Source organism: Helianthus annuus, chromosome 11 (assembly GCF_002127325.2).
Source record: "Helianthus annuus cultivar XRQ/B chromosome 11, HanXRQr2.0-SUNRISE, whole genome shotgun sequence".
NCBI classification, from domain to species: domain Eukaryota; kingdom Viridiplantae; phylum Streptophyta; class Magnoliopsida; order Asterales; family Asteraceae; genus Helianthus; species Helianthus annuus.
The window spans coordinates 10238105-10245658 of NC_035443.2; positions in this window are offsets into that span (position 1 = coordinate 10238105).

Sequence of the window (7554 nt, forward strand, 5' to 3'; positions counted from 1 at the left end):
TGCTCAATACTAGAAGCCCACAAACTTATGAAGCATGGATGCAAGGCCTTCATGGTATACGCAAGCGAATCGGAGAAAGAGTCTCTCAAAATTGGGGACGTGCCGGTGGTACGTGAGTATGAAGATGTGTTCCCGGAAGAACTACCGGGAATACCACCAGAACGGGAGGTAGAGTTCGGGATTGAATTGATTCCGGACGCAAAGCCCGTGGCCAAGGCACCGTATCGATTAGCGCCGTCGGAGCTACAAGAAATGATGTCTCAAATCCAAGAATTGCTCGACAAAGGGTTTATCCGACCAAGTGTGTCCCCGTGGGGCGCACCAGTTCTATTCGTGAAAAAGAAGGATGGCAGTATGCACATGTGTGTCGATTACCGAGAGTTAAACAAGCTCACGGTAAAGAATCGATACCCACTTCCAAGAATTGATGACTTGTTCGACCAGCTGCAAGGAGCAAGTTGTTTCTCGAAGATTGATCTCAGATCGGATTATCACCAACTAAAAGTCAAGAAGGAGGATGTACCGAAGACGGCTTTTTGAACGCGGTACGGGCATTACGAGTTCCTTGTAATGTCCTTTGGGTTGACTAATGCACCCGCGGCTTTAATGGACCTCATGAACCGGGTTTGCAAACCTATGCTGGATAAGTCGGTAATTGTATTTAGCGTTGACATTTTAATATATTCGAAGAATGAAGCTGAGCACGTGTATCATTTGCAAGAAGTGTTAGAGAAACTCAGACGAGAAAAGCTGTATGCAAAATTCTCAAAGTGCGCTTTCTGGCTACGAGAGGTGCAGTTCCTTGGGCATATCATTAGTGCCGACGGGGTACTAGTGGATCCTTCAAAAGCAAATGGAACGCTCCAAGGAATCCCTCGGAGTATGGGGCATCGAACAAGAGGAAGCCTTCCAAGCGCTAAAGGAAAAATTGACTCATGCTCCGGTATTAACATTACCGGAAGGAGTGGATGACATGGTAGTTTACTCGGATGCGTCGCATTCGGGGCTCGGATGTGTATTAATGCAACGAGGCAAGGTCATCGCCTACGCCTCGAGGCAATTGAAAATCCATGAAAAGAAATACCCAACTCACGACTTGGAACTGGCGGCTGTGGTGTTTGCTCTAAAAATATGGAGGCATTACTTATATGGGGCAAAATGTACAATCTTTACCGACCATAAAAGTTTGAAATATTTCTTCGATCGGAAGGAATTAAACATGAGACAAAGGCGGTGGTTGGAAACGGTCAAAGATTACGACTGTGAGATACACTACCACCCCGGAAAAGCTAATGTAGTGGTTGATGTGTTGAGCCGAAAGGTGGATTACGCCCCAATACGAGTGCAATCAATGCAGCTTATTGTGACCTCGGGTTTACTTGAACGAATCCGAGGAGCACAAGACGAAGCAGTAAAGACGGAAAACTGGAGAAAGGAGAGAATTGTTGGCCAAGTTAAGGATCTCGAAGAAGGTAACCACGGTTTGAAAACACGTTTCAATAGAATTTGGGTCCCTAACACATGTGGAGTTAAAAAGCTTCTACTCGATGAAGCTCACAAGTCCCGTTATTCCATTCATCCGGGAGCGACCAAGATGTATAACGACTTAAAACAAAACTATTGGTGGCCCGGAATGAAAAAGGATGTTGTGAAATACGTGGAAAAGTGTTTGACATGTCTACAAGTCAAGGCGGAGCATCAAAAACCATACGGTAAACTCCAACCGTTAGAAATCCCGGTTTGGAAATGGGAACATATTACGATGGACCTATTAACCAAACTACCAAAAACGAGCCGCGGTTTCAATGCTATATGGGTAGTTGTAGATAGATTGACGAAAAGTGCTCACTTCATTCCAATTCATGAGACTTATACGTCAGAAAAGATGTCAGAAGTTTACACTAATGAGATAATAGCACGCCATGGAGTGCCGGTATCCATCGTGTCCGATAGGGATACCCAGTTCACTTCAAATTTCTGGCGAGATTTCCAAGAACAAATGGGAACCAAATTGTTCATCAGCACTGCGTACCATCCTCAGACGGATGGACAAAGTGAAAGAACAATACAAACGTTGGAAGACATGCTACGGGCATGTATAATCGACTTTGGAGGCAGTTGGGATGTCTATCTACCCTTGGTCGAGTTTTCTTATAACAACAGCTACCATGTTAGTATTGGGATGGCACCGTACGAAATGCTCTATGATAGGAAATGCCGAACCCCGGTATGTTGGGGTGAAGTGGGCCCACGTGAACTTGCCCACCAAGATATAGTACGAGCCACTAATGAAAAGATTGATGTTGTTCGGGCTCACTTGAAAGCGGCTCAAGATAGACAAAAGTCGTATGCTGACAAAAGGAGGAGACCAATCGACTTCCAGGTTGGAGATAAAGTCATGCTCAAGGTATCCCCATGGAAGGGGGTTATCCGGTTTAGAAAGAGAGGGAAATTGAGCCCAAGATTTATCGGGCCGTTTACGATTGTTGAACGGGTAGGAAAGGTAGCTTACCGCCTTGAACTACCGGAAGAATTAAGCCGAATTCATAACACATTTCATGTGTCACATCTTCGGAAATGTCTAGCCGATGAGACAACTTATATCCACTACGACGACAGCGAGGTGGATGACAGATTAAAGTATGTGGTAAAGCCCATTGCGATTTTGGATCGTAAGGTGAAAACCTTAAGGAATAAAGAGATCAATCAAGTAAAGGTCAAATGGGAACAGAGGAAGGGTGCGGATACAACATGGGAATCCGAAGAGGAGATGCAACGGCTCTACCCTACATTATTTGGTGCGTTATTCGGTTTCGGGGACGAAACCCTTTTAAGGGGGGTGGACTTGTAACACCCCAAAAATATAAAACTTTATATTTTCTTATAAAGTATTAATCAAACAAGAACCAACTAACTAGGAACCTATAACCCAGTTAGCAACAAGTCTTGAAGTAACTCATAATAGGGTTAAAACACTGAAACTTACGGTTAAATAAAAATCGAGGGACTAAACTAGCCAAATCTGAAACTTAATTACTAAAATAGTAAACAAACACACCAAACACACACTTGTGTGTGTGCTTGGATCGAACAGAAGACATGGGCGACCAGGGGTTTCCTCCAAACCCTAGTTTTCACACAAAATTCACAAATTGAAGGCTCAAACCAAGTCAAAATCGAAATCTGAACATAGATTCGTGATCACCTCGTCAAAGTGATCATAAGGTATGCCAAATTAGGTTGTTTTGATTCAACTCAAATTCCTTGCATGTGATAGAAATCGAATGTTGAGCTTGATTATGTGTTGGATATATGAAATTGGAAGTGATATGAGGTTTAGGGACAAACCCTAGATGATTTCTTGACAAAATCTTGCATGATACTTGTAATGTTCATAATCACCATAGTGGATGATTAATAAGTTAGTAGAACTTGATAAACACTAGGATTAAGATTCTTGTTCTAGTGTAATCTGAATTTATGAAGTAATTTCTGAAATATTGATGTTGAAATATGTGCATAATTGCCTAATTAAAGTTGATTTAGATGAGATAACAAGTCATGAACTTGGTAATGATTATGTGAAAATCTGACCCGCTAGGTGTTTGTTCAAATGCCTAAGTGGGGATTTAAATGTTAAAAATAGAATGAAAACGCAGATTTGATTATTGTTTATAACGATGTGTTAATAATCATGAAAAGAGTTCTAAACAAGTTGTAAATTGAACTCTCTAGGCAAAGAGTCCGGATCGTTAAGCGGACAAGCTGGAGGGAATACGCGTGGGAAAGGTGTGCTCTAAAGGTACGGAATTTACCGTTTTGTTACATTAAGTTTATTTGTTAGTCTTATGTCTTCACATTGAAACATGGTAAACAAGATTAACCAATATGTCACGGAAGTGACTATGTGTCTTAAACAAGTAAAACGGGTCAAAACAAGTGATAAATATGGATTTTTGAAATGTCTCGATTGATGCCTTAATTTCGGCATCCAAACGGGTCAAAACAAGTTGAGTAGTAAACCTTGAAGTTAGTTACCATCACTTGATGAATGGTTATAAACAAAGCGTAAGCCGTGTAGCGGACACGCTAAACTAGTTGAGAAATTTAACCCCTAATACAGGAGTTAAAGTTCGGAAACTTTATCATGTCAAGTAGTATAAAAAGCCAAGTTGAAACCTTGGAAACAAGCATGTAGATCATTGCGTAAGCAATCCCTCGAAAGGGAAGCGAAACGCTATAGTTGGTAAAATCTAGATATGACTAAATAACCTTAGTCATATGATAAACGTGTTCGAGATTAAATTACGGCGACGTAGGAATTGAATGGCAAAAGTAGCAAAACAAGAAAGCATGTACAGCAGCTACCGTAAGTTACGGTGGACACCGTAACTTACGGTAGCAAACAAAAGGTTACGGTGGGTTCTTACTGTCTTACGGCAGACTACTATTACACAGGGGCCACCGTAACTTACAGTGGCTATCGTAAGTTATGGTAGCACCCTGTCATAAATGTGAGTTTTTATATTCTTGATTAATCGAATTTGTTTTTGAACATAGTTTCGATTATATTAATTTCCAAGGATTTTAATACTAATGTTTATTCAAATTTTCAGTTTCTAGGTAATTCAAGTAAGAGGATGAAGATCAAGCAAATGCATCAGAACCGAACACTCAAATCAACGCTTCCGCACTTGATCTATTTTGTTTTAGGATTATGTAAACACTAGTAGGGTTATAACATGAATATTATGTTTTGGTATGGTCTTAAAATATCGAAAGCTTTTGTAAACTCTAAATTGTTGTATTAAAAGCAAGTTGTATATCTTTAAACCGGTTATATTAAGTCGGGTCTTACACCATTATACATTCAGTATCATCCATTACTTCATTACATATTCAATATGATTTGTTATAACTGATGTTATTACAATTATGCTTATTACGTGATTACACATTCAATAATAAGAACTTGATTGTTTATGCTTTATGATGTGATTAAATCTTTAATATACGACATTATGTGGTTATTATATGTTGATTTAGCTAATGTTTTGTATATAATTTATCCTTCATACGTGATTAGACCTGAAATAGTATGTATTCCATATGAGATATTATGTATTACATGTTTTTGTTTTTACGTAATCACTCAGTGTGGTATCACATAAAATACTATAGGGAAACCACATAATCAAGAAATAAGTATTCAAAATCACGTAGTCACGTAATAATACATAGTCAACTATTGTTATGTAATTACATAATCACTTAGTGTGGTTTCACATACTATAATGAAATCATGTAATCACGTGATGGGTATTTAAAATCACGTAATCATGTGCTCGGTATTCAAAATCATGTAATCACGTAACGGGTATTCAGAATCATATAAAAAAATTTTAAGAAAATTATAGCAATAGGCTGCTCAAATTAAAGAGAATAAAATGCTCGTTATTACGGTGTAATTTTTTTTCAAGTATTAACGTATGAGAAGTTATAGCCGTTTGAAAATCAAGAGGGAAAGGGGTTCAAGTGGGAAATGACCAGAATACCATTTCTCAAATTGTTTTCTTCATTTGATCCTAAGATTTACGAAAATATCATTGTCTAGTTTTATGTCAGATTTTTTTTTTTTTTTTTTTTTTTTTTTTTTTTTTTTTATGAAAGGTAGTTTTATGTCAGAGATCAATGGCTAAACTTGTCACGTATACTTGTATGATATTATTATCTATTACAAGATCTGGATTCTATAAATATTGATTGATATTCTAGGGGCTTATTATTTCTACTCGACAGACACCCAAACCTCGAAGATAGCACGGTTGGAAACATAAATAAAAAATAGTATACCACAATTGGCAATATATCTTTTCTTTACAACAAATCTTACTCTACTCAAATTACACTAATAATTTATAATTCTTAGCTACACCCTTGCCCAACTTAACTTTCTTTAAAGAAATGTTTCTCTATTACGTACCGGTATCAAATCGTATCAGGTATGTTCGGTATCAATACTGGTACCTATTTTTCAATACCGAAATCAGTATTTACAGGTAAAATAATACCGATACCAAACTGGTATATTTAATATCGGTATCGATTCGGTACTAAACGGGTACCATGCTGGATATCCACATCCACGTGAATATAATATCTAGTGGATCCTTAAATACCGATAGATTTCATGAAATAAGTATGATAATGACATATAGCCTAACCATGCATAACAATCTAGGGGACCGCACGTGGGAACCACACATGATTCGCCCAATCTACAACCTCAAAACATTTAATATTTCATTATGGTCCCTGTATCTTTGAGATCTCTACGAATTTACCCCAAAGCTTTAGAAGTATCGGTCCAACTAAAATTCATTTAGCTTGATTTCAATTGGTATATGCAGACAGAAACAAACAAAATTCCAGCACGTGACTCCATGTGAGATGTTATCGGGACGTTAACCAGATTGCTTTTGTATACCGTCTTTTCTTCTCTTTTTCTGAATTTATGTCTACAAAATTTTGAATATATGATATAGTACTATATGTACACACTAAATAATATATAGTACTTTCATGAACAAACTAAATAGTAAGGCGGTCGGTTAGTTCTCTGGTCTGGTTATGAAAACATAGCTAAATAGTAAACGTCTCGGTAGTTCAGTATAAAGTTGTTTAAAATTTTCCAAAAAAAAAAAGAACTCGTTAAAAATAAACTTATGTTCTAGAGGCTCGAGAGCTACTCGTAATCGGTTGGATTAAAAGCTTGAATTAGCCGAGCTTTAACGAGCTCGAGCCTGAAATAAAGCTCGTTTAGTTGTCGAGCCCGAGCTCGAGCCTGAAATACGAGCCTAAATGAGCTCAAACAAAAATTTATTTATTTTATATATAATATGATAATAATAGGGCTGTAAACGAGCGGAGTTGAGCCGAACTAGACCCAGCTCGAGCTCGGCTAGAGCTCGAATTTCAAATCGAGCTGATATTTGAGGCTCGAGCTCGACTCGATTAGAATTCGAGCTAGCTCGGCTCGGCTCGATCTAGCTCGAACTAACAAAGAACCGCAAAGTTTACTACTTAAAAAACCCTTAAAAATGAATTTCTTCATAGACTAAGGACCATAATTGCCATTTAATTTAACCATATGGCTAAATATGCAAGTATAAATAGTTGATTCACTTTGTACATTGTCTTACATTCTTTTATAAAGGAAATACTCCCTTAGTTTTTGTTTTCCAAGCGATGTAAGACAAAAAAATGGAGGATGCAAACCTTATCGAGCCAGCTCACGAGCCGAGGTAGGCCAAGCTCGAGCTCGGCTCGTTTACAAACCGAGCCAAGCTGAGCTGGCTCGTTTACAACCGAGCCAATTTCGAGCCGAGCTTTCTTCGAGCTTTTATCGAGCGAGCTGCGAGCCACGAGTTTTTTGAACGTTCCTAGATAATAAGCTCGAGCCGAGCTTGGCCAAGCTCGAGCTCGGCTCGTTTACAAACCGAGCCAAGCCGAGCTGGCTCGTTTACAACCGAGCCAATTTCGAGCCGAGCTTTC